Raw genomic sequence first — 21,232 nt, 5'->3', positions numbered from 1 at the left:
AAAAAAGAAAGGCAGTCATAAAGTAGAGATAACTATTAAAATATCTCAACCTGATTTATGTTATTAAACAGTATTTACAAATATTGGGGAAAACCTTCAAATAAAACATTTAATAATTCAGAACCGAAATGGGTCTCAAATCTTCACATCAGGAAGATGTGAAATGAGAGGTAACTGGTCTATAAAAGAAGGTGAGAAGAAAAAGACAAAAATCATTTTAGAAATGAAGAATAAATTATAAATTACTCAACAGAGAATGGGCTTGAATGAAAATATAGTAAGGGACATTAGATGAAAACAGCAAAAGAACAAAATGAAGAAACACTGTAATAAGAATCAGGGAGAAAGTGTTAATATACAAGAAAGAGAAAGAGGATCCAACACACATAAAATTGTGGAGCTAGTATTTAAAACTTGAATACAAAAAAAGAACTAGAAATAAGAGAAGGCATGAATCTATACATTAAAAAGGCCTATGAAAAACCTGGGCAATTGACACAAACACTGAATTCTGGGATGTATGCAATACATAATTAGATCTGAAAGGTGCAACTGGGGATGCAAATCCCCACACCCCCCACAATTGAGACATATGACTCCTACCTACTTCTGACTAGAGTCACATAGCCCATTGTTAATATTAAAGAAACCTGTAAAACCGCCTTAGTAAATAACATAAAATTGTCTCCTCAAAAGTCTGTAGCATGCTGTTCTGCTCGAGATAACAAATATAATGTTCCATGTTTGCAAGAAAAGTAGTAATATTTTGCAGCTTAGTAATAGTTACAGGATATAGAACATCTGCCTTAGTACTCTAGAGATACATTACTAATGCAAACCGCAGAGAGTATTTTGTAGTTCCGGGACTCTAAGCAGAATGACTAGTCTCCTGATGCAGAATGACAACCTCACTATAACAATCACATTAAAACCAGATAGGGAGATGACAGAAGGAACAAGATGATCAAGAAAGGATATATTATAGGACCTAGTCCATCAGCATGATCCAAGGCCCTGAGACCATTACCCTGATTTTTCAACTTTTAAATACTTCTGTTTGTAATTCATCAGGAAGTTCAAGATTTTTCAAATTAGTTCCCTGTTGTCCTAAAAGATAAAGAGCCCATCTTTCTTCACTGTAAAAACTCAGTGTCAGTTTTTACTGGATTGCTGCTCACTGGGTGGATAAACTCTCATTTGGTTTAGTTACAGAGTAAGAAAAAAACTCTGAGATCATTTACACAGGAAGCAAAATCAAACTGGTATCAGACTACTCAGCAGCAACATACAAAGAAAGGTGATAGGAGAGTAGGAATCAAGATATGCTATTTAAATTGACAAACCAAACAATGAAATTGTAAGTAAGCAAAAAGAGGATAAAAAAATTAATGCCATTATAAGTACTACCATAAAAATAACCACTAGAACAAAAATATAAACCTTCTAGAATATCAAAGAAAAAACAAAAAGAGGATGAAGTAAAATATATACTACATAATAAGAGACAAGATGTAATACATATGATAAATATATATACACAATGTCAGTATAAAAACAGCACATAAAGACTTATCTTACCTATTTTTAAATAAGATACTTTCAAATTGATTTACAGAGCAAAATTCAACTCTTCAATGTATTGCAGAAACTCATCTAAAATAATGTGATTCAAAAAGCAAAAATATAAGGGATAGACAAAGCTCCTTGTTCAAGACAAATGAAAAGAATAAGAAAGTCAGTGTTGTAATTCTGATATTAGACATGGCAGAACAAAGGCCAAAAACAACATTTGGGGCGCCTGGGTGGCTCAGTCGGTTAAGCGGCCGACTTCGGCTCAGGTCATGATCTCACGGTCCATGAGTTCGAGCCCCGCGTCGGACTCTGTGCTGACAGCTCAGAGCCTGGAGCCTGTTTCAGATTCTGTGTCTCCCTCTCTCTGACCCTTCCCCATTCATGCTTTGTCTCTCTCTGTCTCAAAAATAAATAAAACGTTAAAAAAAAATTAAAAAAAAAACAAAAAAACATTTTATGACCTAAAGCCACATTCAAAATAAATATAATAGTTACAACTATCTACATGCTAAATAACACAGCAACTACTTTGATAACACGAATCAAGGAAAAATAAAAGTGCAAGAGAGAAATCAACAGAAGACATCAATGTACCTAAACTCAGTATAAGACAAATGAACAAAAAATATTTTTTAAAAATACGTGGAAGACATGAACTACACAAAACTATATCAATATCTACATCTTTAAACTCCCATAACAAATAATTTCCTTTTCAAGTGTACATGAAACATTCACATTGACCAAATATTCTAAGTCTCAAAGAAACTTTCAATATGTTCCATAAAGTAGAAACAACATAAGCAGTATTCTCCAATCATAGAGGTAGAAAATTAAAACAAAATCAAAAGTGCTTTTCACATGGTAGTTTTAGAACTATCCAGCAAAGTAAATCCTCAATGAAAGGGGAAAGGTAACTTGACACACTAAACAAAACTGTAAAAATTGAAGACAATACCAAATGTGGGAAGAGATGTAGAGCAACTGAAACTTATACAATACAGAGGGAACTGTAAATTGGTACAACTACTTTAGAAAACTCTTTGGCAATTTTTACTAAACTTAAACAGATCCCTGCTGTATGACCCAGCAATTCTTCTCCTAGACAGACTGACAGACACATACAGATATATGTACATATATACACATAAAAAAGACTAAGTGTATATGTCTCTAAAATGACATGTATAGGAATATTTATAGCTTGATAGCCAAACTCAATGTGTATAAACAAGAAAACTATTATAGTATATTCACACAGTGCAATCAAGCACACATTGAAAAATATAAATGACATCATGTGTTATTTTAAGTAAAAGAAACTAGACACAAAACAGCACATACTTTTTGAAGAATTTTTTTATTAATCATAGTTTTTTTAAAATAATTTATTGTCAAATTGGCTTACATACAACACCCAGTGCTCATCCCAACAACTGCCCTCAATGCCCAGCATCTGTTTTCCCCTTTCCCCCACCCTCTCCATGCACCCTCAGTTTGTTCTTTGTATTTAAGAGTCTCTTGTAGTTTTCCTCCCTCCCTCTCTGTAACTATTTTTTCCCCTTTCCTTCCTCCATGGCCTTCTGTGAAGTTTCTCAAGTTCTCAAGTTCTTTCTCTGTATGACTTATTTCACTTAGCATAATACCTTCCAGTTCCATCCACATTGCTGCAAATGGCATGATTTCATTCTTTTTCATTGCTAACTAGTATTCCGTTATACATATAAACCACACCTTCTTTATCCATTCGTCAGTTGATGGACATTTAGGCTCTTCCCATAATTTGGCTATGGTTGAAAGCACTGCTATAAACATTGGGGTCCAAGTGCCCCTATGCATCAGTACTCCTGTATCCCTTGGGTAAATTCCTAGTAGTGCTATTGCTGCATCATAGAGTAGATCTATTTTTAATTTTTTGAGGAACCTCCACACTGTTTTCCAGAGCAGCTGCGCCAGTTTGCATGCCCACCAACAGTGCAAGTGGGTTCCCCTTTCTCCACATCCTCACCAGCATCAAGTTTCCTGATTTGTTCATTTTAGCCTGCTGACAGGTGTGACGTAGTATCTCAGTGTGGCTTTGATTTGTATTTCCTTGATGAGGAGTGACGTTGAGCATCTTTTCATGTGTCTGTCGGCCATCTGGATGTCTTCTTTGGAAAAGTGTCTATTCATGTCTTCTGCCAGTTTCTTCACTGGATTATTTGTTTTTTGGGTGTGGAGTTTGGTGAATTCTTTACAGATTTTGGATACTAGCCCTTTGTCCGATATGTCATTTGCAAGTATCTTTTCCCATTTCATCAGTTGCCTTTTAGTTTTGTTGATTGTTTCCTCTGCAAAATAGCACATACTTTTAAATGAAGTTCAAAATCAAGTAAAACTACTTGATGTCAGCCAGAGAATTTAGGCAAGAAAAAGAAATAAAAGACATCCCAATTGTAAAATAAATAAAATTATCTCTGTTCACAGTTGATGTGATCTTTTACGTAGAAAAGCTTACAGATCCCACAAAAAATTTTTAGAATAAATGAATTCAGCCAAGAAGTTGGATACAAAGTCAACACACAAAAGTTAGTTACATCTACACACAAACAATGAACAATCTAAAAAGGGAATTACGAAAACAATTTCATTTATAATAGCAAAAAAAGAACAAAACATTTAGGAATTAACCAAGAAGGTGAAATACTTGTACAATCAAACTACAAACATTGGTGAAATAAATTAAAGAAAATAAAAATAAATGAAAACACATCTCATGCTCATGAATTGAAAGACTTAATACTGTTGTGATGTCAATACTACCCAAAGTGAGGTACAGATTCAGTGAAATCCCTATCAAAATTCCAATGATGCTTTTTGCAGAAAGAGAAAACCTCATCCTAAAATTTATATGGACTATCAAGAGACATCAAATACCCAAAACAATCTTGAAAAAGGAGAACAAATCTGGAGGGCTCATACTTCCTGATTTCAAACTTACTACAAAGCTACAGTAATCAAAACAGAGTGGTAATGGTATAAAGACAGACGTACAGGCCAATGGAACTGAATAGAGGGCCCAGAAATAAATCCAGACATGTATGTATGGTCAAATGATTGTTTTAAATTTATTTTTTATTTTTTGTAAATATTAAACACACCACCACACAAGCAATGGGCCAAATAAGAAAGCAAAGGTGAAATCAAAATGTCTCAAAACAAAAGAAAAATAAAACACAACACCCCAAAACCTATGGAATGCAGCAAAAGCAGATGTTAGAATGAAATTTATGCTATAAATTATTGTATTTTTAAAAAAGTTTGAGGGCACCTGGGATGTTCAGATGGTTAAACGTCTGACTTTGGCTCAGGTCATGATCTCACAGTTCACGAGTGGGGGGCCTTGTGTGGGGCTCTGAGCAGACAGCTCAGAGCCTGGAGCCTGATTCAGATTATGGGTGTCTCTCTCTCTCTACCCCTTCACTGCTTGTACTCAGTCTCTCTCTCCCTCCCCCTCTCAAAAAGTAAAATAAACATTAAAAAATTTGTTAAAAAGAAGAAAAAAGTTTAGGGGTGTCTGGTGGCATCTGACTCTTGATTTAGGCTGAGGTCATGACCTCACAGTTTATGAGATGGAGCCCCACATCAGGCTCCACACAGAGAACACAGCCTGCTTGGGATTCTCTTGCTCTGTCAAAAAAAAAAAAAAAAAAAAAAAAAGTTCAAATAAACAACATTATAGCACAAGGAACTAGGAAAAAAAAAGAAACTTGGCTGATATTTAGTAGTGGAAGGAAATAACAAAGAAAAATAGAGACCAGAATAAATGATAACATAATATTGAAAGTATTGGCCAGTTTTTCCAAAGAAATAATCAAAATAGGTAACACTTTAACTACATTAAGAAAAAAAAAAAAGAGAAGACTCAAAACCCAAATTGACAAATGGAAGAGAAAACAATACAACAGGTAACCACAGAAATACATAGTACACTAATATATTACTATAGAGAATTATATAATAACAAATCAGATAACTTCAGTCAAATGACTTCTGACAAGAGTAACAAGACCATACAATGGGGAAAGGACAGCCCTTTCAATAAATGGTGCTGGGAAAATTGGATATCCCCATGTAAAAGAATAAAACTGAATCCTTACCTAATCATACACAAAAATTAACTCAAAATGGATCAAAGATCTAAATGTAAGACCTAAAACATAAAACTTAGAAGAAAACAGAGCACAAACTTCATAACATTGGATTGGGCAATGATTTCTTGTATGGGAAACCAAAGAAACAGGTAACAAAAGAAAAGACATACAAATTAAACCATGAAAATTATAAAATTTGTGCAACAAAAGACACTATCCACAAAGTAAAAAGGCAACCCATAGAATGGAATATTTGCAAACCATTTATCTGATAAGGAATTAAAATTCAGAATGTGAAGAGAATTTCTGAAATTCAACAACAAAGAACAACCCATTTCAAGAATGGGCAAAGGACTTAAACAGACCTTTCTCCAGCGAAGATACACAAATGGCCAATAAGCACATGAAAAGATGCTCAACATCACTAACCACTAGGGAAATGCAAGTCAAAGCTATGAGAATACCAACTCACACCCATTAAAAGCACAACTATCAAAAAACAAACAAACAAGGTGGAAAAATCCAGAAAATAACAAGTGTTGGTGAGGAAGTGGAGAAATCAAAACTCTCAAAACTGTTGGTGGAAATGTAAAATGGTACAGCAACTATGGAAAACAGTATGGTAGCTCCTCAAAAAATTAAAAATAGAACTTCCATATAATCCAGAAATTCCACTTCTGGATAGGTATGTGTATATGTATATTTTACACAAAAAAATTTTGAATAAAACCTCATTGATGCTGATAATGAGAATTGTGGTTATCTCTGAGAAGATGGGTGGTAATGACTGGGAATACACAGGAAAATATAGAACGCTGAGAATGTTCTGTATCTTGATCTGGATGTATATATTTATATAGAAAACCATAAATTTTTTTTTCCTGAACTATACACTAAAGATTAGTGCACTTGACACTCTTCACTAGATGTCAAACAACCAAAGCAACAAGAACAGTTATGAACAGACCCTTCATTAAAAAAACAATTCCAGGGCACCTGAGTGGCTCAGTCAGTTAAGCATTGGGCTCTTGACTTAGGCTCAGGGTTGTGAGACGGAGCCCTACATTGGGCTCCGCACTGGGCATGGAGCCCACTTAAGATTCTCTCTCTCTGCCTTTCTTTCTCTTCCTCCTGCTCACGGGAATGCTCTCTCTCAAATAATAAGTAAATAAAAGTCTGAAAACATAAGGTAATATATTCAGTCCCATTAGATACCAAGGAAAGTTCAATTAAACTACTACTAAACTGTTACAAGATTAAGTACTATTAGACTGATTGATCAATCATATCAACCAATATACTATTGTTCGAGGGCAAACTGGTACAACCATTTTGGAAAACTGTGATGCACCTAGTAAGCTAAAATTTAACATTCTCTCAAAAAGTTGCTTGGCTTATTTATTTTATTTTAACCAGGTCCCTAGTCTAGGAGCCACAGTTCTTTTCTAGACATGCTTAGGTTTTTAGGTATCTTTTTTCATGACCCCATAGTTTCTATCTTTCTTTTTAATTATGAACATCTTACTTGCCCTATCAAGGATGGAGAGGCAGAGACTTTTCCCTAAGATTCTGTTTAATTGAAAGAAATTGAATAGATACCATTCCTCCAATAATTGAACTTCACTCTGTGACATCTTAATTTTGAGGTTTTATCAATGGGTGTAAAGGTCAAGGCCTTGATTTGAACCTTGCTAAAAGTTTAATTGGCATTTGTCATTCAAAGCCTTTATTGATTTTTTTAGAAGGTAGATTAAAAAACAATTACATTTCTCAAAATTATTGTCTTTTTAAATTACCTTTTAATTACCTTTAAATTTAATTACCTTTAAATTACCTGTTTTTAAAAAATGACAGTTCCTCTCCAAGCTCTTCCTTCCTGTAATGCTTTCTAAATGTAGCCACCAGCAACCAACACTTGTCCTAGAGCTACAAAGTTAGTACATAATCTGCATCAAACATTGATAGTTAAAAAAACAAAGACAATAACCAAAAAACTCTAGGTTTCATATAAGAGTTTATCCTTTGGAAAAGTTGATTGACCTGCATCTTATTACATCCTGCCTATTAACACAGTTGCTAATACAATAAGCCTAACAGCAATGGAAAAGAGCTATTCAAATACCAATCTACCACCCATTACCCCAGTTTCATTTATATAAATCTACAACTATGAAACATATTTTGGAACTTACAGTATATCCTTCAGCAAAAGCAAATTGTCATTCTAATTTTGGATCTCAAATATAACTCAATCAGATACAGTAGGGCAAAATGGATCTAGAGGTTTAAGTGATTAACTACGTTGTACTTTTGTGTAAAATTCATAGATGGAAGGTAGACAGATTTAAAAATCTTCTCCCTCATGTTTAACAGTGTAGGAACTTACTATATTTAATGCCCTTCACATTGAAATGCCACAAAACCAAGTGCAGTTACACCTTCCATTTGTCCTACAAGAATAATTAAACACAATAAAATGAAAGTATAATGAAATCTTTGCACAATGTTATCAGGTCACCCTCAAACAATTTGACCTGAACATGGCTTGTCTAGCTAAGTCAATCTGTCATTCACAAATCAATCCTCCTTTCTTCTGCCCCATAATACTCCATAAACAACAACAACAACAACAAGACAGAGAGAAAAAAAAATCTAGTAATAAAAAATGAAAAGTCCCTGCTACACACTGAGGAAATCCAATGAAAAGCTGAGAGTAGTCTCAAATATTACATTTCTTTTAAAACACCTAGGGGAAATAAACAAATGTATCTATTCTATCAAAAGCCATTACAGAAATCAAAAACTTTCAGGTAGAAGAGCATATTAATTACTATTTAAATAGTAATTCTTCATTTAAATTTCATGGCTATAAGCCACGATACATTATATGTTGATGACATTTAGCCACTCATCATATAATGCATTAGGGATGTGCAAATTAAAACAATGAGACACCACTACACGCTTATTATAATACCAAAAATTCAAAACACTGACGATACCAAATGCTGGTGAGGCTGTGGAACAAGAGGAACTCTCCTTCATTGCTCAGAAATGCAAAATGATACAACCATTTTAGAAGAGAGTTTGGTGGTTTTTTACAAAACTAAATATACCCTTATTATATAATCCAGCAATCATGCTCCTTGGTATTTACCCAAAAGAGTTGAAAAATCAGGTCCACACAAAAACCTACAGACGGATGCTTATTGCAGCTTTATTCATAATTGCCCATATTTGGAAACAACCAAGATGTCCTACAGTAGGTGAATGGATAAAGCCTATAGTCTTACTGCTCCCCACGCCCCTTAATTGCTTCTGGACACTAGACATTTCCCATTTATATGGCATACACACTTTTTTTTTTTTTGGAAGCGAGAGCATTTTAGGTTATCTTTTCTTCCATAATGCAGGAACAAGAAATATGAAAATTTTCTGAAAAATAAAAACTTGGGATTTACGCTATTTTGAGATATATTTTTTCTTCCATAGGATCTCATTTTAATTATAAATTTAATTATAATCTTAAATTCCCCAAATTTTCTTTTTGTGTTAGGTAATATTAGACTTATTTCCTACCACAACACCTGAGTTTTTATTAACAGTAATTTGACTTGAAGATGGCGGCAAAGGAGAACGCTGGGCTCACCGCGTCCTGCTGATCACTTAGATTCCACCTCCACTTGCCTAAATAACCCAGAAAACCACCACAAGACTAGCAGAACAGAGTCTCCGGAGCCAAGGGCAGACGAGAGGCCCATGGAAGAGGGTAGGAAGGACTGCGAGGCGGTGCGCGCTCCACGGACTGGCAAGAGGGAGCCGGGGCGGAGGGGCGGCCCGCGAGGCAAGCAGAGACCCCGAGTCTGGCTGGCAAAAGCAGAGGGGCCAGGCGGAGTGTGTTCGGACAGTAAGCGGGACTTAACATCTGGAAGGTTATAAGTTAACAGCTCTGCTCAGAGAGCAGGAAGGCTGGAGGACAACGGGAGGGTGAGTTGCTAAGCCCCAGGACAACAGAGCTCAGTTTGGTGGGGAACAAAGGCACTCACCAGGGCCATCTCCCTCGCCCATCCCCCAGCCAAAATCCCAAAGGATACCAGTTCCTACCAGGGAACTTGCTTGCACCACGCAAACACCCAATGCTGTGCTTCTGGCAATCCACACCTCCTGCGGCGGTCTGACTCCCTCCTGGTGCCGCAGGGCCCCTCCTCAAGCGGATCACCGAAAGAAAAGCGAGCTGAGCCTGCCTCTCCCGCCCCTGTGCAACTTGCCGATCCACCCCAGCTAATACACCAGATCCCCAGCACCACAAGCCTGGCAATGTGCAAGTAGCCCAGAGGGCCACACCCCCCACAGTGAATCCCGCCCCTAGGAGAGGGGAAGACAAGGTACATACCAGTCTGGCTGTGGCCCCAGCAGTGGGCTGGGGCAGACTTCAGTTCTGACTGCAGCCCCGCCCACCAACGCAAGTTATTCAAGACAGCACAGGGGAAGTGCCATGCAGTTCTGCACCACTCCAGGGACTATCCAAAATGACAAAACGGAAGAATTCCCCTCAAAAAAACATCCAGGAAATAACGACAGCTAACAAACTGATCAAAAACGATTTAAATAATATAACAGAAAGTGAATTTAGAATAATAGTCATAAAATTAATCGCTGGGCTTGAAAACAGTATAAAGGACAGCAGAATCTATTGCTACAGAGATCAAGGGACTAAGGAACAGCCAGGAGGAGCTAAAAAATGCTATTAATGAGCTACAAAATAAAATGGAGACGACCACAGCTCGGATTGAAGAGGCAGAGGAGAGAATAGGTGAACTAGAAGATAAAATTATGGAAAAAGAAGAAGCTGAGAGAAAGAGAGATAAAAAAAATCCAGGAATATGAGGGGAAAATGAGAGAACTAAGTGATGCACTAAAGAGAAATAATCTACGTATAATTGGTATTCCAGAGGAGGAAGAGAGAGGGAAAGGTGCTGAAGGTGTACTTGAAGAAATAATAGCTGAGAACTTCCCTGATCTGGGGAAGGAAAACTGCACTGAAATCCAAGAGGCATAGAGAACTCCCTTCAGACGTACCTTGAATCGATCTTCGGCACGACACATCATAGTGAAACTGGCAAAATACAAGGATAAAGAGAAAATTCTGAAAGCAGCTAGGGATAAACATGCTGTAACATGTAAAGGGAGACCGATAAGACTCGTGATGGATCTCTCTACTGAAATTTGGCAGGCCAGAAAGGAATGGCAGGAGATCTTCAATGTGATGAACAGCAAAAATATGCAGCTGAGAATCCTTTATCCAGCAAATCTGTTATTTAGAATAGAAGAAGAGATAAAGGTCTTCCCAAACAAATAAAAACTGAAGGAATTCATCACCACTAAACCAGCCATACAAGAGATCCTAAGGGGGATCCTGTGAAACAAAGTACCAGAGACATTGCTACAAGCATGAAACCTACAGACATCACAATGGCTCTAAACCTGTATCTTTCTATAATAACACTGAATGTAAATAGACTAAATGCACCAACCAAAAGACATAGGATATAAGAATGGATAAAAAAACAAGACCCATCTATTTGCTGTCTACAAGAGACTCATTTTAGATCTGAGGACACTTTCAGATTGAAAGTGAGGGGATGGAGAACTATTTATCATGCTACTGGAAGTCAGAAGAAAGCTGGAGTAGCCATACTTATATCAGACAAACTACACTTTAAATTAAAGGCTGTAACAAGAGATAAAGGAGGGCATTATATAATAATTACAGGGTCTATCCATCAAGAAGAAAAATTATAAATGTCTATGCACCAAATACAGGAGCCCCCAAATATATAAAACAATTACTCACAAATATAAGAAACCTTATTGACAAGAATGTGGTAATTACAGGGGACTTAATACCCCACTCACAACAATGGATAGATCATCTAGACACATGGTCAATAAAGAAACAAGGGCCCTGAATGATACATTGGATCAGATGGACTTGACAGATATAGTTAGAACCCTGCATCCCAAAGCAACAGAATATACTTTCTTCTCAAGTGCACATGGAACATTCTCCAAGATAGATCACATACTGGGTCACAAAACAGCCCTTCATAAGTTTACAAGAATTGAGATCATACCATGCATACTTTTGGACCACAATGCTATGAAGCTTGAAATCACCCACAGGAAAAAGTCTGGAAAACCTCCAAATGCATGGAGGTTAAAGAATACCCTACTAAAGAATGAAAGTGTCAACCAGGCAATTAGAGAAGAAATTGAAAAATATATGGAAACAAAGGAAAATGAAAATACAACATTCCAAACGCTTTGGGATGCAGCGAAAGCAGTCCTGAGAGGAAAATACATTGCAATCCAGGCCTATCTCAAGAAACAAGAAAAATCCCAAAGACAAAATCTAACAGCACACCTAAAGGAAATAGAAGCATAACAGCAAAGGCAGCCTAAACCCAGCAGAAGAAGAGAAATAATAAAGATCAGAGCAGAAATAAACAATATAGAATCTAAAAAAACGGTAGACCAGATCAATGAAACCAAGAGTTGTTTTTTTAAAAAAAATAAACAAAATTGATAAACCTCTAGCCAGGCTTCTCAAAAAGAAAAGGGAGATGACCCAAATAGATAAAATCATGAATGAAAATGGAATGATTACAACCAATCCCTCAGAGATACAAGCAATTATCAGGGAATACTATGAAAAATTATATGCCAACAAACTGGACAACCTGGAAGAAATGGACAAATTCCTAAACACCCACACACTTCCAAAACTCAATCAGGAGGAAATAGAAAGCTTGAACAGACCCATAACCAGCGAAGAAATTGAATCAGTCATCAAAAATCTCCCAACAAATAAGAGTCCAGGACCAGATGGCTTCCCAGGGGAGTTCTACCAGACATTTAAAGCAGAGATAATACCTATCCTTCTCAAGCTCTTCCAAAAAATAGAAAGGGAAGGAAAACTTCCAGACTCATTCTATGAAGCCAGTATGACTTTGATTTGTAAACCAGACAGAGACCCAGTAAAAAAAGAGAACTACAGGCCAATATCCCTGATGAATATGGATGCAAAAATTCTCAATAAGATACTAGCAAATCGAATTCAACAGCTTATAAAAAGAATTATTCACAGTGATCAAGTGGGATTCATTCCTGGGCTGAAGGGCTGGTTCAACATTCACAAATCAATCAATGTGATACATCACATTAATAAAAGAAAAGATAAGAACCATATGATCCTGTCAATTGATGCAGAAAAAGCATTTGACAAAATTCAGCATCCTTTCAAAATAAAAACCCTCGAGAAAGTCGGGATAGAAGGAACATACATAAATATCATAAAGCCATTTATGAAAAGCCCATAGCTAATATCATCCTCAATGGGGAAAAACTGAGAGCTTTCCCCCTGAGATCAGGAACATGACAGGGATGTCCACTCTCACCGCTGTTGTTTAACATAGTGTTGGAAGTTCTAGCATCAGTAATCAGACAACAAAAGGAAATCAAAGGCAACAAAATGTGCAAAGATGATGTCAAGCTTTCACTTTTTGCAGATGACATGATATTATACATGGAAAATCCGATAGACTCCACCAAAAGTCTGCTAGAACTGATACATGAATTCAGCAAAGTCACAGGGTACAAAATCAACGTACAGAAATCAGTTGCATTCTTATACACTAATAATGAAGCAACAGAAAGACAAAGAAACTGATCCCATTCACAATTGCACCAACAAGCATAAAATACCTAGGAATAAATCTAACCAAAGATGTAAAAGATCTGTATGTTGAAAACTATAGAAAGCTTAGGAAGGAAATTGAAGAAGATATAAAGAAATGGAAAAACATTCCGTGCTCATGGGTTGGAAGAATAAATATTGTTAAAATGTCAATATTACCCAAAGCTATCCACACATTCAGTGCAATCCCAATCGAAATTGCACCAGCATTCTTCTCGAAGCTAGAACAAGCAATCCTAAAATTCATATGGAACCACAAAAGGCCCCAAATAGCCAAAGTAATTTTGAAGAAGAAGACCAAAGCAGGAGGCATCACAATCCCAGACTTTAGTCTCTACTATAAAGCTGTAATCATCAAGACAGCATGATATTGCCACAAAAACAGACACATAGACCAATGGAATAGAATAGAAACCCCAGACCTAGACCCACAAAAGTATGGCCAACTAATCTTTGACAAAGCAGGAAAGAACATCCAATGGAAAAAAGACAGTCTCTTTAACAAATGGTGCTGGGAGAACTGGACAGCAACATGCAGAAGAATGAAACTAGACCACTTTCTTACACCATTCACAAAAACAAACTTAAAATGGATAAAGGACCTGAAAGTCAGACAGGAAACCATCAAAACCCTAGAGGAGAAAGCAGGAAAAGACCTCTCTGACCTCAGCCGCAGCAATTTCTTGTTTGACACATCCCCAAAGGCAAGGGAATTAAAAGCAAAAATGAACTACTGGGACCTTATGAAGATAAAAAGCTTCTGCACAGCAAAGGAAACAACCAACAAAACTAAAAGGCAACTCACGGAATGGGAAAAGATATTTGCAAATGACATATCGGACAAAGGGCTAGTCTCCAAAATCTATAAAGAGCTCACCAAACTCCACACCCAAAAAACAAATAATCCAGTGAAGAAATGGGCAGAAGGCATGAATAGACACTTCTCTAAAGAAGACATCCGGATGGCCAACAGGCACATGAAAAGAGGCTTAACATCTCTCCACATCAGGGAAATACAAATCAGAACCACACTGTGATACCACCTCACACCAGTCAGAGTGGCCAAAATGAACAAATCAGGAGACTATAGATGCTGGAGAGGATGTGGAGAAACGGGAACCCTCTTGCACTGTTGGTGGGAATGCAAACTGGTACAGCCACTCTGGAAAACAGTGTGGAGGTTCCTCAAAAAATTAAAAATAGACCTACCCTATGACCCAGCAGTAGCACTGCTAGGAATTTACCCAAGGGATACAGGAGTACTGATGCATAGGGGCACTTGTACCCCAATGTTTATAGCAGCACTCTCAACAATAGCCAAATTGTGGAAACAGCCTAAATGTCCATCAACTCATGAATGGGTAAAGAAATTGTGGTTTATATACACAATGGAGTACTACGTGGCAATGAGAAAGAATGAAATATGGCCCTTTGTAGCAACGTGCACAGAACTGGAAGAGTGTGATGCTAAGTGAAATAAGCCATACAGAGAAAGACAGATACCATATGTTTTCACTCTTATGTGGATCTTGAGAAACTTAACAGAAACCCATGGGGGAGGGGAAGGAAAAACAAAAAAAAGAGGTTAGAGAGGGAGAGAGCCAAAGCATAAGAGACTCTTAAAAACTGAGAACTGAGGGTTGATGGGGGGTGGGAGAGAGGGGAGGGTGGGTGATGGGCAATGAAGAGGGCATCTTTTGGGATGAGCACTGGGTGTTGTATGGAAACCAATTTGACAATAAATTTCATATATTAAAAAAAATAAAAAAAATAAAAAAGTTTCACGATGAAGTAAAAAAAAAATTTAGTTAAAGCCATTCTTCACATCATACACAAAACTAATTTTCAGGTGAACTAAACTTCTAATGTGAAAAAATAATGCTGGAAATAGTTTAGAAGACAATGTACGATGGACATGTTGGTGGAATTTCACATTAAAAATCATCTCAATATAAAACATCCAAAAAATTAAGGCACATAAATTACTTTAACTCTAAGTGTTAAGAATTTTTCTACTTTTTTCGTTAATTCAAGACTCTGGATACAATCAAAATCTTGTCAACTTATTTCTCATATACCTGTGTACCCACATACTACCCTCACCTGTGGAGGGCTTTCCTAACACTTTAAAAAGCATTTCAGTGACTTCTCTAAAATTCTTAAACCAATGCTCATTTAAAAGTGTTGCTACTAATGCAACTGCTTCAGACTTCTCAATCCCCATTTCCTTCAGAACTTAAGTCTCAAAACAACTCAGAAGCTAAATGCCTTTTTTTTTTTTTAATAAAACACTTATGTATTTTTGCTACTTAACTAAAAAATACAAATAAACTTTTAGAACTGGACTGGAGTCCTATCGACATCCACACTTCCAAGTGGACTCTAAAATTCCCTGACATTGCTATAAAATTTGTGTGGGCATCAATCATATTCTATACAAAACCTCCAAGGTTTTTCTTGGTTTTTAGAGGGGACTACGTCCTTCTTCCCACCAAAGTTAAGAACCTCCGTTCTAGAGGCTGGGCACTCCACAAGTTAAATTTTCAAATTAGAAATCGAGGATTTTCATAGTCATAGACAGGAGATGTTAAGGAAAGCTGTCCATTTACACCATAAAACTCCTGAAATGGTCCCGAATCTCCCTTTGACATTAAATACATTGGGGAGTGGGGGGAAATCATGTCATTCCAGACAAAGAAGGTAAAATTTACTGAAGAGGTTTCAACCAGTGGTTGCTTTTATTTGAGATCAAGCCTCAGAGTCTAACTGTACTCCAACACATATATGAAATGCATGTATCGATGGGTCCGACCAAGAAAATAACCGTGTTTTTGATATGAATCCATCATCATTCAGAGTCAGCAACTGCAACAATAGTTAACTTACATTTCTGTGGTGCTTTATAGAGCGCTGTCACGTGCGGTCTCCACGTGACCTTCACTACATTCCCACTTAGGATAATTAGCACAGCAGCATCCTCTTTCTCGATGAGGAAAGTTCTAGATTCAGTTTGTGAGGTGCGGGACGCTCACCGATCTCTGCCGAGGCATTTTTTTCCAGAGACAAAGGAAGATGTAATGTTTCTTTATGATACTGCTGGTGAGGGAGACGAGGATAGAACTATGGAAGACATCAGTGGGGAATAAAGTGTAGTTGGTGGTAGTTGTAAGCACGTCAGAGCTGGAGAGTGGTTTCTGGGAGAGGCACTAAAATAAGAGAGAAGATGGCCTTAGGAGGAGCCTTCCTTCAGGGGCGACTGAACGGGGGCAGCCGTGCAGTCTCTGAATCGAGAGAAAAACGACGCCAGGTCAGAACCTAGAGACTGAAGAGTCCGCGAACAGATGTCCCGCCTCAGGCGAGTGAAGCAACCCGACTGAAGTCCTCCAGATCGAAACGGCCTCTTTGATTCAGTGTCCCTCCACCTCCGACCGCCCTTTTTGTCATTTTCCCTTCAGTGTCGCTCACCACAGATTGCTGTCTCCAGTAAGACGCCCAGCTCAATTGTGCACCTCAGGGACTCTACGCGCCACAAATTCAAGTGTGAGGTATGGAATCTCGCCGCCCCAAACGTCTCCTAGAGTGAAGGAGAGACGGGCCAATCAAAGCCAGACCGGCTCCAGATGCCCAAATCGGTGGGCGTGGCGAAGGCATGCAGGAGGGACGTTACTGAGTTGCTAAGACGACGGCTTCCGGGTGGGCGGGACGAGGTGACTTCTGGCCGGAAGACGAGACTCCGCGGGAAAAGCTGCCCCGCTAAGTGGACGAGGAGCTGTCAGGGTGAGGCAGTTTCCTCAAGAGTAACGGCGGGCCTCTGCTGGGGTCACACCACCGGCCTTCGTTTCCTTTACCCTTCTCTCTAACCAAACGATATTCCTGCCCAGTTACAAAGTGCAAGTGTTTCCCTAAGGTAAGCGTGGGGTAATCCTATCTCCTCGTTAAATGGGTTACGGAAACTCTAGTCCACTATGTCACACAAGGAACAGGTACTCAAAAAAGAAAAAAGTGAAAATTCAGTAACTTTTTTCAGTGCGAATTTTTTACTACATTGTATGCGTTTTGTAGTTTTAAAACACTGAGTGCAGTTCGAGTTAAATTTTGGTTCTTCCTGACTGCAGAATTCCATCTACCCGAGTAATGGACAAAGACCAGAATTTTCATGTTCTCTGTAGCAGTCTCAAAGCTTGTCTGACTTAAGTTCTTTTTTTTTTTTTTTTTTTTAATGTTTGTTTATATTTGAGAGGGCGGTTGGTGGTACAGAGGATCCCACGCTTTGTGCTGATGACAGAGAGCCCAGTGGTGTCTCCAACTCCCAAACCTGGAGGTCATGACCTGGGCCCAAGCCAAGGCTTCACTCACTTAGCCCCCCAGGCGCCCCCTGCCTTAAATTCTTAATCTCCCATAAATCTGAAGGCAGAGGGTAAAATGGACAGTTGCTTTGAGCCTAAACCATTCCAAGAATCAAACTAATTCAGCTGAGTCTCCTTTCTTTAAGAGAGTCATTGTAACCTAAAATAATTGAAACCAGGTGCTAAATATGGTGCCTTTGGTTCAACGTGTGTCTCATTTGATGATGTTGGTCTCACATAAGTCTTATAAAAGTAAACATTGAAATGATAGAGGAGAAGGCTTTCTACCGACAGATAATATTTAAAAAAAAACTTGTGGCTTTAAAACACATCTTTTTTTTTTTTTAATATGACATTTATTGTCAGATTGGTTTCCATACAACACCCAGTGCTCATCTCAACAGGTGCCGTCCTCAATGCCCATCACCCCCCCCCCCCCACCCCCCCATCAACCCTCAGGTTATTCTCAGTTTTTAAGAGTCTCTTATGGTTTGGCTCCCTCCCTCTCAAACTTTTTTTTTGTTGTTGTTCTTCCTTCTCCTCCCCCATGGTCTTCTGTTTAGTTTCTCAGGATCCACATAAGAGTGAAAACATACGGTATCTGTCTTTCTGTGTGATTTATTTCACTTAGCATAACACTCTCCAGTTCCATCCACGTTGCTACAAAAGGCCATATTTCATTCTTTCTCATTGCCAAGTAGTATTCTATTGTAAAACACATCTTTTAACAAATCACACAAGTCATTGTTAAATTCCAGTCACCAAAATCTAAAAGAAAACTTCAGCAAAACTTACCTGCTTATCAGCAGGAATTTATTCCTCTAGACTTAAGGCACAGAAGCATTTATGAAAGCTTAGATCTGTATGTGTTTAGGTTCCTGCCAACCTCTTTCTTCATATTCCATCTTCAAAACTACCTGCTAATGAGCACTTTTCCAGCAGCTTGGATGAAACATTTTGAATAACTTCCTCAGCCTCTAGGTTAGAAATTTCATTAAATAAAAAATTAAATACATTAGAATGCTTAGGTATGAAACATTAATGAACTGTGTAATAAGTTCTTCAGAAGAGGAGGCACTTAAGAAAACACAGGCTACCTGCATCGTGAAGCCATATAATGTGATGAGATTTGATATATAGGCAAGAGATCAAAAAATGGCCAGAATTTCAAAAGAGAATGTTCCATGAGCTGCTTAACTGCCTTCACAGACCATTTGAAAATAAAACTGAATCTCAGCAGAAGCCCAAGAGACCTTAGAGATGAACCACATTCTTTGGATGTCAGTATTATACTGAACAAAGCCAGTAGGAATGTTATTTATCTGGCAGGAAAAAAGATGCCTAAATTTTATAAGGACGTAGTCATTAATTTAAAAATACATAGTGGTTTTAGAGTTGAGAAAAGATACTTGTTAGATGTACCTGTACTTGAAAAAAAGTTTTCTCTAATAGACATATTTGACTTTGTACACTTTTTCTTACCTGCATGTTCTTCCCCCTCTGCTTAGTTGCATCTTAATTTTTAAGACCTAGGTCAAATTCTGAATCTTTTGAGATGTAGTCCATAGACAACTCTGACTCCAGAGAACCTATAGAATTATAATGTTGTCTTTTTTTGGCATTTTTGCTTTAGGGACTGTACTGTTTCTTTTTTATGTTGATAATCGTATCTTCTGTATAATTTGCCTGCTTTACTAGATTCTAAGCTGCTTAGAATGGTATTCACCAGTGTACCTGGCAGAATGACTTGAACATGTTAAACATGATGTTGGTATAAAAAAGCTAAGTTAGAGTTAATGTTAAATATAACTGGTAGCTGTATTAGTTTGCTAAGGCAGCCTTAACATAATACTACAGACTTGGTGGCTTAAACAACAGAATTTTATTTCTTTATGATTCTAGAGAGTAGAAAGTTCAAGATCAAGTTGTTAACTTCTCTTTTTGGCTTATGTAGATGGCCATGTTCTGCCTTTGCCTTTGCATGTTTTTTTTTGTATGTGCACATAAACTATGCCCAAATTTCTTAAAAGGACACCATTCATACTGGATTAGGGTCTTTCCTAAAGACCTTATTTTATCTTAATTACCTCTTTAAAGATCTTATTTTCAAATAGAGCTGCATTCTGAGGTGCTGAGGGTAAGACTTCGACATAGGAATGTGGGGGTTGCACGCAATTCAGCCCATTATAATAGCCAACACTCAAAAAGCAGAAGTGGTTGGGAGCAGTTCTGTCACCCTTAGAAGTCTCTTAGGAGTATATAAACTTAAATGTGTAAACTCAGATTAGTGTAAGATAATAGGGAGTAGTAGAGCCTGTGGTATATCAGAGAATATTTGCCTAAGCAAGACATTTAAATTAATATTTGTGTTTTTTTGTTTTTTGTTTTTTTTTACTTATTTTGAGAGTGCACGTGCGAGCAAGCAAGGGAGGGACAGAGGGAGAGAGAGAATCCCAACCAGGCTCCATACTGACAGTGTGGAGCCTGACACGGTGTTCACAGTGCTCAAACATGATGTAATAACCTGAGCTGACATCAAGAGTTGGATGTTTAACCGCCTGAGCCACCAGGAGCCCCTAAATTAAAATTTGTAAATAAAACACACCTCAGATTTGTCTGGGCTATCCACACAAAACAAACAGGCTGACTGGTTTTGGCTTACAAGGCATTGGTTTGCCAAAACCACCATCATATGATTTCATTTGGAATCTATAACCTTTTATGGTAGATACTGGACATATTAAGTATGTTTTTGCATATCCAAAGGCATTTTCCCCAGGTCCCATTGGTTCACACATAACTTTATGTGGAATACCCATGTGGAAGGAACTTTGCCGAATGCTGTACTGTGATTAAAATCCATAAATTTGGCCTTATATCCAAGAGTTACAGGGACATCCTATTTTTGAGGTAATTGAATGCATAACTATGCATAATTTGGGGATTTTTTTTTTTTTTTGGTACAGCTGTATCCTGTAAATAGAACTCAGAATTCCTTGTCAGGTTATTTGCCCTCAAAAGGTCAAGGCTTTGCCCTGAAGTACAATTGTAGAGGACATGAGGTATATACAAAAATAATTATAGTGCAAGATAAAAGTGAGACGATAAGAGAATAATAGATGTGCTGTGGGAAATTAGAGGAGGAAAAGATTTTTTCCAGCAGGGTGTGTTACTAAAGGTATTTAGTGCAGTTAGAATTAATCTTTCCTAGGGCACCTGGTACTTCTAATATAGCATTAATCAGTGTATTACATGGTACCTACTTGCATATGTTCACACCTCTCCCAATGCACTCTGAAATACACAAGAATGCCTTAGTCTTTATATGTTCCAGTCTGGTATTGTCCAAAAGTTTCAAGAGTCGCCTGGGGAACTTTTTAAAGATAAGTTTCTCAACTCTATTTCTAGCGATTCTAATTTAATAG

The 21,232-nt window shown here is 37.6% G+C and overlaps 1 long non-coding RNA gene across 1 annotated transcript in view; it reads right to left on the bottom strand.

Moving 5' to 3' along the window:
- The window catches only part of LOC131498850 (uncharacterized), a 206,541-nt gene extending 189,235 nt beyond the window's left edge, over positions 1–17,306 (bottom strand). The window contains exon 1 of the long non-coding RNA XR_009255615.1: positions 16,348–17,306. This is a non-coding gene — a long non-coding RNA (uncharacterized LOC131498850). The remainder of the gene's footprint in view (positions 1–16,347) is intronic.
- Between the last annotated feature and the right edge of the window lie 3,926 nt (positions 17,307–21,232).

The sequence above is a fragment of the Neofelis nebulosa genome, chromosome 17, assembly GCF_028018385.1.
Source record: "Neofelis nebulosa isolate mNeoNeb1 chromosome 17, mNeoNeb1.pri, whole genome shotgun sequence".
Lineage (NCBI taxonomy): Eukaryota > Metazoa > Chordata > Mammalia > Carnivora > Felidae > Neofelis > Neofelis nebulosa.
The sequence above is the reverse complement of the archived record's forward strand: the minus strand, read 5'-3'. Positions and strand labels throughout refer to the sequence as shown.